Below are 11,784 nucleotides of genomic sequence, written 5' to 3'. Positions count from 1 at the left end.
CAACGGGTCCATATCACTGATGCTGGTTCAATGATGGAGTCAGATGTAACATATAGCCTATTTGTGTGGAAAGGCCTCCCTACATCACCTCTTTACGCCAGTGAATGGTTGTAAATATAAATATGAAATCTAATCTGCCTGCCTGCCACCTGCATGTTTGTTTTCTTAGTTTCTGCATCCTTTCTCTAATTCTGACGTAAGGTGAAATAAACTGTATATTACTCCAACAAGTTAATGTAACAAAAGTTTTTAATCAAATGAACATTTTTCATCCCCATGTTTTGATGATATATAATGATCTTTATTATTTGTCCACAAGGTGAGCACCCTGTGGCATGGGTGAATGAATGCATCTCATGCAGAAATTATGAGAGGCACTAATGTGTGTTCTTCTATTGTCCCTTGGTGTTGAATTATCTTTCCCATCACAGGCTCAAGGGTCTAAGAGTGAGTAGACTTCTTGAATTGGTTTAAGCACGTCCATCATTTATACTTTGGATTGACAATAGATGTGATGGCACTCTTGTAGATTGGGTTCTCACCCTGTAATGGAATAGAGGAACACTATCGGTACATATATGATCCCCAATGATTTCTCCCACCACAATCCTAATTCACAGACAGTGAAGAGACAATACAGCTAATGTACTGTATATTCTTGTGAGTCTGGTGAAACACTTTCCCTGATACGTCTGAACAGTAGCTTCCAACCCTCCATGGTGTCTACAGCCACATCAGGGCAAGCCAGACACTGAGAATAGGCCTCCGTCCCAAATGACACCCTATTCTCTATATAGTGCTAGGGGGCCTGGTCAAAAGTAGTGCACTATATAGGGAATAGGGTGCCATTTGGAACGGAGCCTAGCCTGATGTCAGAGGGCATTGCAGGGCGGGCAGAACTCGCAATTAGCCAGGTCATCCCTCCCAGTTCTTTCTGGAAGCAGGCGAACTCTCTCTGGACGTGGATGGAAGTGAGTCGTTACCAGAGCAGTACAGAGACCAAACCCAGGACCACCATGGAGCCAGACACCACTGCAGTCACCAGAACTACATCAGCACCTGACAGGCACTCTGGGAGGAAGAAAGTAAGATCAAACATTAAAGACACAACCTCCCATTTCAACAGCCTCACTTTGCCACTTTGAAGAAGCAATTGGTACAGCAGGAATTATGACAGAGAGTGGCTTTAAATCTGGGATTTAAACAGCAACAAACTGGTCACCCAGCACTTTTTTGGTGAACAACTGAGGTATGGTCTGGAGAAATTATCCACAATCAAATGAGTGAACATTCATGAGAGCAAAACAATAATTATCTTTGACAATATAGGTTTTACTACCTCACTTTAGGGCTGCGTGAATGTGGGCAAATCCCTGTCTCTGTCTGGCCAGATACAAGTAGAGAACCAAGCACCCGTCCGTGTCCCTCTCCTTACATCTGTGGAAACCGTTGGAGGGGTGGTGGTGTTCAGAGGCAAGGGGTAGCTGACCAGGTTGCTTCCCCACCAGGGTAAGGTTCAGGTGGGCACATCTCCTCTGACACTCCCTCTCTGACAGACCCTGGTAAAAGGCCAGACACAGGATGCAATCCCTGTGGAGGGAGGAAAGTAGGATCGACCTATGATGCAAAGTTGAAAAGCACGATGGTTGACCTGACTGAGGAACTATTTCACTTCCGTTTTCTCTTTCTGTATTGCTAGGTGATTATATGTATGTTTGATGTGTCTCTCTTTAATGAATACTTGTATGTAAACATTTAACATTTTTGTAATTTAGGAGATGCTCTTATTCTGAGCGACTTAGTTAGTGCATTCATCTTAAGATAGCTAGGTGAGATAACCAAATACCTAAGCCATAAACTAGGTTTCCATCCAACCTTTTCATGCAAGTAAAGCACATGTCGAATAAAAATGTCACGACAGGCCTGATGGAAACAGAACATTTGTCGGTAAACTTTCCAAATGTCGACAAAACAAAATACGCTAGACAAGGTGGGTTCTTTTCGTGTCGGTAAAATGAGTTATGCGAGAGTGTCTGTGCGCAAATATTGATATAATAATCATCATAACAAAGTAAATTTGGAGTTTACGCAATGAAATGTGTGGAAAGCATGCAGTTTATTAGGCTACAGATGAAATAAATTGTGATGAATTTCACAGGGTGGTGTCACGCCTGCTCCCGCTCTTCCCCCCCAGGCTGCCCTGCATTACGCACTCCTGCCATCATCAATTACGCACACATGCCTTCCCTCGTCACGCGCATCAGCAATATTGGACTCACCTGGACTCATTCATCACCTGTTTATTTCCTCCCCTATATTTGTCAGTTCCCCAGCTCTGTTCCCGGCTGCTGCATTGATTGTTATTTGTCTGTGTTAGCCGTGTGTTACGCTGTTCCTGTCTCGTTCTATGTCCGTTCCATATTAAATGTTTGACTCCCCGTACTTGCTTTGCCTCTCCAGCGTCATCCCTTGACCAGGTGGTGAAAATGCAAGGTGCTGAACTTGATGCTCCTTTCCAATAAATGTCCATGGTCTTATTCTGGTGATATGATTGGCTGCGGTTTGGCAAATAAAAATAATCTCGCTCTTTAGTCCATAATGATCTCATCATGTAGGCTATACCCGCGCTGTATCTGCAAGCTGTTGGCTGGAGTGCGCGTGCCAATACCAGAGTGGGCACACTCGCTATGTGACGCAACAGTTTTTGTGAGAAAACCAGTTGAGTTGAAAATGTGATGGAACTTTTTATTCAGTACATGGGAATTGAACCACAACATTTGTATGTGGACTATGTCATCACACACAGCCTTTTATTTCCACAAGTCAATTTGATGGAAACACATCTCTGGTGGGGAAATGCCCATATTGTTTTTTAGGAAGATTTTATAATATTCACATGAAACTCTGTCGCCGATTGGTTGGAAACCTAGCTGTTGTAAGTAACATTTTCCTCAATTAAGTAGCTATCAGAAATGTCGGTGCTAGTAGGAAAAAGTCAAGTGTAAGTGTAGAGCTCTCGTTGCAGTCAAATCCCAATGTATGCACTTGTTCTTACAAATGTCAGTTATAAATGTTCACTTGGCTGCCACTCCGTACCTGTGCATGGTGCATACGCTAGGGCAGGTGGGGCAGAGGTCACAGGCAGGGCCCTTGGGAACGTCCGTCCTGGCAGAGACAGGCACCACAGCTGCAGACGCCCCTCCCTGCACAGGCCAGGCTGCTATGGGACAAACATCTGTCCGTGTTGAGTGGGCACTCACACGCACTGCCACTGAACCCTAGAAGACACTGGCACACACCACACACACACCTGCCCCACCCTGAATCACAGAGACGAACGAACGTGCACACACACACACAATGACCATTACAAAGACAACGTTACAGTTGACCTGCCTATGTAAAGCAGTAGAAAACAACTGTATGTCAGATGTGAGAGAGAGCACACACCTACCTCCACATGGTTAGCCCCGGTACTGGTCACAGCGGAAGTCACTGCACTCACAGAACTGCACATAGTAAGCATGGAATGTGGGATTTTTGTGGCTTTTATGGCACAAACACTTTCCACAAACATACTCCCCATACCCACTGCACTCTTCTGAGGCATTGTCATGGCAACACAGGTGTCTCCCATGATCCCCTTTGTCCGGCTTTACTTTCTCACACAACGTTCCGACACGCCCCTACCTACAACTGTAAGAGACATGATGACCTCGTCATTCATATTCAATTCCACTAACATCAAGGCGGTGACCCGATCCTGTAGGTTCATGCTCTACAACATTCGCAGAGTACGACCCTGCCTCACACAGGAAGCGGCGCAGGTCCTAGTCCAGGCACTTGTCATCTCCCGTCTGGATTACTGCAACTCGCTGTTGGCTGGGCTCCCTGCCTGTGCCATTAAACCCCTACAACTCATCCAGAACGCCGCAGCCCGTCTGGTGTTCAACCTTCCCAAGTTCTCTCACGTCACCCCGCTCCTCAGCACACTCCACTGGCTTCCAGTTGAAGCTCGCATCCGCTACAAGACCATGGTGCTTGCCTACGGAGCTGTGAGGGGAACGGCATCTCCGTACCTTCAGGCTCTGATCAATCCCTACACCCAAACAAGGGCACTGCGTTCATCCACCTCTGGCCTGCTCGCCTCCCTACCTCTGAGGAAGCACAGCTCCCGCTCAGCCCAGTCAAAACTGTTCGCTGCTCTGGCACCCCAATGGTGGAACAAGCTCCCTCACGACGCCAGGACAGCGGAGTCAATCACCACCTTCCGGAGACACCTGAAACCCCACCTCTTTAAGGAATACCTGGGATAGGATAAAGTAATCCTTCTAACCCCCCCCCCCCAAAAAAAAGATTTAGATGCACTATTGTAAAGTGGTTGTTCCACTGGATATCATAAGGTGAATGCACCGATTTGTAAGTCGCTCTGGATAAGAGCGTCTGCTAAATGACTTAAATGTAATGTAAATGGGTAGGATTTGCAACTAGCACTATATACAGAATATGATGCCATTTGGAACACAGATTCTTACCTGCACACTCCACACTCTGTTACCATGGCTACAGGCTGGGCTGTGTGGAACCCTGTCCCTCTGACATGGACGGTCACATATGGGCTTCAGCAGAACCTCCAGCTCCTCACCATACCTCTGGGGCTTGATGACCGCACGCAACTGTCCCATACTGGTACCACACAGACATGGAGGGGCAGTGATGGTTCCATTAAACTTCACCTAGACGGGATATGTGAAAATAGCCTGAATATATATAACCCTGATATAGATTTGAAGTCGGAAGTTTACATACACTTATGTTGGAGTCATTAAAACTTGTTTTTCAACCATTCCACAAATGTCTTGTTAACAAACTATAGTTTTGGCAAGTCGGTTAGGACATCTACTTTGTGCATGACACAAGTCATTTTTCCAACAAAGTTTTACAGACAGATTATTTCACTAATAATTCACTGTATCACAATTCCAGTGGGTCAGAAGTTTACATACACTAAGTTGACTTTAAACAGCTTGGAAAATTCCAGAAAATTATGTAATGGCTTTAGAAGCTTCTGATATGCTAATTGACATAATTTGAGTCAATTGGAGGTGTACCTGTGGATGTGGTTCAAGGCCTACCTTCAAACTCAGTGCCTCTTTGCTTGACATCATGGGAAAATCAAAAGAAATCAGCCAAGACCAAAGAAAACAATTGTAGACCTCCACAAGTCTGGTTCATCCTTGGGAGCAAATTCCAAACGCCTGAAGGTATCACGTTCATCTGTACAATAGTACGCAAGTATAAACACCATGGGACCACGCAGCCATCATACTGCTCAGGAAGGAGACATGTTCTGTCTCCTAGAGATGAACGTACTTTGGTGCGAAAAGTGCAAATCAATCAACCATCGTTATGTTTGGAGGAAAAAGGGGGTGGCAGCACGGGGGTGGCAGCATCATGTAGTGGGGAAACTTTTCTGTGGATGGTGGATATATTGAAGCAACATCTCAAGACATCAGTCAGGAAGTTAAAGCTTGGTCACAAATGGGTCTTCGAAATGGACAATGAGCCCAAGCATACTTCCAAAGTTGTGGCAAAATGGCTTAAGGACAACAAAGTCATGGTATTGGAGTGGCCATCACAAAGCCCTGACCTCAATCCTATAGAAAATTTGTGGGCAGAACTGAAAAAGTGTGTGTGAGCAAGGAGGCCTACAAACCTGACTCAGTTACATCAGCTCTGTCAGGAGGAATGGGCCAAAATTCACCCATCTTACTGTGGGAAGCTTGTGGAAGGCTACCCTTAAACGTTTGACCCAAGTTCAACAATTTCAAGGCAATGCTACCAAATACTAATTGAGTGTATGTAAACTTCTGATCCACTGGGAATGTGATGAAAGAAATAAAAGTTTAAATGAATCATTCTCTCTACTATTATTCTGACATTTCACATTCTTAAAAAACATGGTGATCCTAACTGACCTAAAACAGGGAATATTTGCTAGGATTAAATGTCAGGAATTATGAAAAACTGAGTTTAAATGTATTTGGCACATTTCTATAACGTAAGACTCTATTAAGGGGAAATCCGCAGTTTAGATGTACATTAACAAAGAATTTTTCCCGACAAAAGCTAACTTCAACTGTATGTATCTCTCTCACACACACACACACACACACACACACACACACACACACACACACACACACACACACACACACACACACACACACACACACACCTCATCACCAATGGATATATTGGAGCACCTCCTTCCCTGGTACTCTCTCTCCAGCAGCTCTTCATCATTGTTCTTACAGTGGGAGCTGTATGATATCTGGAAGTCTGCAGGCAGCTCACTCTTCTCCATAACAACCTCAGAGGTCAGGACCTTGGGTCAATAACAGAGTTAACCTTTTTAGCTGAGGAGGAGTGTGTGTATGTGTGTGTCTGTGTGTGTGCGTGTGTGAGTGCGTGCGTGTGCATGTGTGTGTGACAGTTAACCTCTGTAGCTGAGGAGGTGTCAGCAGTTCGTCAGCAGCCTCATACACACAGAAATAATGACCTGTGTAGGAAGGGAGTATTCTGCTGCACTTACGTTATATGCCTATCATACGCAGGATGTTTTGGGAGTTGTTGGAGAGCGTTCCGACAGCACTTTTTGAGAAGGTGCTCTTCAGGATCTGCCAGAAGAATAAAAATAACACTACATCCATCTTGATAAAATACAGAGGAGTTACTGTTAAACTATATATACTGTATTGTGCTGTCAAAGATATTTAGTGTAATGTTGTGGTTGGAGGGAGGGAGGAATGGATGAAGAGGAGGAGGAGACAAAGATGGGTTTCTACCTCGTACAGGTGTGTGACGTCCTCGGTCACAGCAAAGATGATCTTGATATATTTTTTTCTCTCAGCTTCTCAGCGAGGTGAGCCACAGAGGGATAGTTCTAACAGGAAGACAGACAGTACACTCTCTCTATTTCTAGCTCTACCCCCACTCTATCAGACAAACATTCCATTTCCTTCTCTGAAAAGGGATAAATAAATCCAATTTAGAAGGAGTGTGGGGATCCATATTTCACATGTCCATTCCCCACCCTGGGTGGGCACTTATCCAAACAGAAATGGTCTGTAACACACTCAGTAGCACAGTGTGGAGGGAGGCTCGATAAAACACACACACACACACACACACACACACACACACACACACACAGACACAAACACACAGACTTAGTTTAGGAGATAAAAAGGCTCTGTCAGGATTATTCCATGATGTCCCCAGCTGTTTCAAATCAGGAAGTGCCTGTCAGTATCCTCTTTACAAATGATATTGACCTTTAAATCACTGCCGTTGACTTCTGTCTGTCTGCTACTTCTGCAGTCTGTACTGTATGGATTTACTGGCACACCTTAATATCCTCTCACACTAGCTACTGTAAGAATATAAAGGAGGATACTACTATTTAGTCTTCCGTCACAGACATGCTAGTGTGACCAATTGGATTCAAACCAGGGTTTCCTGCATGCACTCTAAAAGGCTGTGTTATCCCACTGAGTGTAAGCCTGGGAATTAGCTCAAGGAACTCTGTTATACTTGCAAATCCTATTGTGTTTATTGATGGGTTCTGGATAGAGCATAGCTGTACCTGGAGGTTACCGCTTGTGTACACATTGTTTTCCAGGTGACATTTCCCATCGTTGGGCAGAACTATCCCTCCCAGTTTCCCGTCTCCAGCAAAGTGGAAGCCAGCATCAGTGGAGAACACCAGCAGACGGGTGACGTTCCTCCAGCCAATATCCTCCTGGGAGAGAAAAGAGAGAAACAGAAAAAGAAAGAGAAAGAGAGAGAGAAGGAAAAAGAGAGAGGCCCATTAATACACACAGCCAATTGGTCTAAAAATGATCCCAAAAGGAGTTAAGGTAACGCAAACACACTAACCCAGACAAAACAACATAACAATCCAACACAGCAGCTCAACCCCCTACTGTGTGTGTATCCAACCTCACTTTATTTCACACATGGCGGCCTGCATCAAGGCATCCAGGCCCCCCTCTGGTAAATCAAGGTTTCCGGAGTTTCGCTGCCCCCCCCCCCCCCCCACACCACCACCACCACCACCAGCTGTGAGGCCCAAGAGATTGTGGTAGGTGAAGGGAGGGGATCAAGGCCAGGGCTCCATCCTTTTACACAGGTTCTGGAGCATCCCCTCAATGGTACTGATATAGAGCATCACTGTCTTGTCCACAAACGCTCCAAAGCCTTCAGAGAAATAATAAAATATACGGTTTAACAGTAATGAATATACAAATCCTGCCGTAATGAATATACAAACACACACACTCACACAGTCTGAAGTTGCTGGTGGTGTTCCTCATCTCCTCCATCAGGTGTGTCCCCAGCGTCTTGACGTGGGCCAGGTCATCCTTCATGGAGAAGGAGAGGTCCATCAGGTAGTACAGGTCAATGGGGTAGTCCTGCGCACGCTTGAACTTCACCTCAAAGGTCTGAGGCTCGCCTGTACCAAGAGGAAGCCAGTTATTACATTCACACACTGCCCCCAGAAAAACCTAGCACATCTATCTACTTGTCAGAGTTGAGGTGGATACTCAGTCAGTCAAGTAGCCAATACTTACATAGAGAACTCATGGTCTCATCAGAATGGTTCAAAATAATGGCATTTAACCACTGTAGTTATATGTCCCCTTTGCTGACATACAGTATTACTTATATGTCACTATAATGACCAATGACTTATATATACAATTTATATATACTCATGACCTACCAGGGCACAGGTACAGCAGGACTCTCTGGGGCTATAGCTGGGTAATGTGGTGGGGGTCCGGCCTGGGTTGGTGTTTCTGGTCCAGGGGTCTGGAGGTGAACTTGTGGTTCTCCAGGAGGCCTGTGGAACCTCTGGGGTTCTCGAGGTGCTCCACCAGGCAGCCTGTCTCCAGCAGAGCCCTGGAGGTGTCACAATGCTCCCACGTCTGCTAACCTGGTTCTATGAAAGTCTACACATCATGGAAGAACAGTAAAACAAAGTTTCATGCTATTTGGACATTATATGAAAAAAGAAATATTTTCTAAGACTAATGTACTCCAATAATTTAAGTAGCAAATGTTATTCAAGTAGGCCAGATGACTGAACCCTCTGTTACAAGAGCTTACAGTACCTCCTCCTTACACCAGGCACAGTGTGGTCCAGACTCCAGACACTCTCCACAGCTCTTGACCCCCTGACCATAGCACTCCTCCTGTCTTCTCTGGCCTAGGGCAAGGACAACAAGTAGAACAACAACCTTTCACTGCCACCCACTGCAATGTGCTTTATCATTCTCTAGACTCTCAATAGAACTATCCTTCTGTATTTAATGTAATATGAAATTGTGAAAGGGGAAACAATTATGATTATTATTATTTTTTACATTTATACCTCTATTATGAGAAAGGTATTGATTTACCTTGATTTCCCTTAGCGTAGTCCTGGCAGCAAAATAACAGCAGCATCTGACCACTAACACAAAAACAGTTTGCTGACTAGAATTTGATATCCTTTCCTTTGTTGTGGAGAGAGTGGAGAATGATTGATCAGCAATTCTTTAGCTTCTGTAGCCCTTTCCTGCAGTCAATCAACAAAAGTGCCCTCTGATCTCATGGTTGGAATGTTATTAATATTATTCAAAATTTCATAATAATAAAGACTTGTAGTTTTTTTACGACATAAGTTCGGTGTTTCTATGTCAAACTGTTTTGTTATATTTCAATCTTCTGTGATATATATAAAGTGTAATATTGGGATGCAAACTCAAAAGAGACCTGACCATTAACCCCTCCCTCCTGCAGGACAGCCCTCCCCTTCCACTAATTCAAGACCAGCTCTAACAGTAGCCAACTGCTCAGGGCATCCCAAATGGCACCCTATTCCCTACATAGTGCCCTGCTTTAGACCAGAGTCTTATGGGCCCTGGTCAAAAGGAGTGCACTATATAGGGAATAGGGTGCCATTTGAGACGCAGTACAAGTGTTAAATAATACAGGGTGCTGAGCAGCGAACAATCTCTCAGTGGAGGCAAAGACTGGAAAACGAGGGACTCCTCCTTACTGAATTTCTGGCAGTAACACAGCCTATAGACAGTAAGTTGAGGAAATGAAGAGGACTCTCTCTCTCTTTCTCCTTCCATGCAGTGATACTTCACACAGTGCTGCTCTGATGATATGAATTATAAAGAGGAAGGAACACTCACTTCAACTCTGCCACGTACTGAATCGAAGGACATTACACAGGTCTGCACTGCCCTCTAGATGAGGTCTCAGCCAGGTTTGTACATTACAGTGCAAAGTAGAGAACAGTAAAGTGTATTGTACTTTAATCTACTCTACTGAATTAAACTATTCTCTACTGTACTCTACTAAATTAAACTACCCCGTTAAAATGTAAAACGGTTATGGTTTCGGGTTGAGGCGTCCTAAGGATCACGGATAGCACTAGTTTTTAAAAAGGGTAACACTAATGACATGGAGTTGAAGGACAGCTATTCCCTGTAAAGGATAATTCATATTTAGTTGATATTTTAGTTTTTTAAGTTGTCCACTATGCAAAGTTAATACTTTCTTTTGCATAGTGACATTTAAAGTGTGAACAAAAATATATTGTTTTACTCAAAATATGTCACTTAACCTTGACTCATGACCCGAGGGACAACCCAATTTCATGCTACTGACCGTGTTCTTCAATATATATTTGTAAAAATGGTTGGCAATTTAACTGTCTTACATGTGTTTTATTAACAATAAAACACTTCAATTTGAGGGGCCTCCCGAGTGGCGCAATGGTCTTAGCTGTGCCACTAGAGATCCTGGTTCGAGTCCAGTCTCTCTCGCAGCCGGCCGTGACTGGGAGACCCATGCACACAATTGGGCCAGCGTCGTTTGGGTTAGGGGAGGGTTTGGCCAGCAGGGATGTTCTTGTCAGTTCGCGCACTAGCAACTCCTGTGGCAGGCCGGGCACAATGCACGCTGACACTGTCGCCAGGTGTACGGTGTTTCCTCCAACACGTCGGTGAGGCTGGCTTCTGGGTTAAGTGGGCATTGTGTCAAGAAGCAGTGCGGCTTGGCTGGATTGTGTTTCGGAGGACGCATGGCTCTTGACCTTCGCCTCTCCGAGTCTGTACAGGAGTTGCAGCGATGGGACAAGACTCTAACTACCAATTGGATGTCATGAAATTGGGGAGAAAAAGGGGTAAAATAATGAACAAAAATAAATATATACAACAACAACAAAAAACACTTCAATTTGAACAAAAACACATATTTTGTGGCATTATCTGACACTTTTAAATGTTTTTCCTGGTGGTTAAGGCCAGGATAGGAAAGCCCCCATTTTTGTAGAATGAACCGCCAATCATATCTCTGCTAGACTGTTCTCACTGTTAACCACAGGGCAGTTATCTCTTTGTGATCACATGATGCCCAATTTTCACACTGTCACACACATTTGTATAAACCTAGATGGCTGCTGATGACATTGCTGAGAATGTAATAAATTGTCAGATGAATCATTATGTGCTTTTACCATAGTCCCTCAGTGACACGATGCAGAAAGCTAGCTAGCACACAACTCTGTGTGACGCATAGTTTTTACAGCCAACAGGAGGTGGGCCATGGCTAGAAGGGATCCAGCTTTTGTCAAATTAACATCAAAAGTAGATTTTTTTTGGTTGCATTTTAGCTATAAGCCTGACCCTAACCCTTTTCCTAACCTTAAGCATGTGAAATGTC

The 11,784-nt window shown here is 44.4% G+C and overlaps 1 pseudogene; it reads right to left on the bottom strand.

Annotated features, from left to right (window-relative positions):
- Positions 1-1,340: 1,340 nt before the first annotated feature.
- On the bottom strand, positions 1,341-9,513 carry LOC115162962 (integrin beta-1-like; annotated as a pseudogene).
- Between the last annotated feature and the right edge of the window lie 2,271 nt (positions 9,514-11,784).

Source organism: Salmo trutta, chromosome 2 (assembly GCF_901001165.1).
Source record: "Salmo trutta chromosome 2, fSalTru1.1, whole genome shotgun sequence".
NCBI classification, from domain to species: Eukaryota; Metazoa; Chordata; class Actinopteri; order Salmoniformes; family Salmonidae; genus Salmo; species Salmo trutta.
This window is presented reverse-complemented; position numbering and strand designations above follow the sequence as displayed.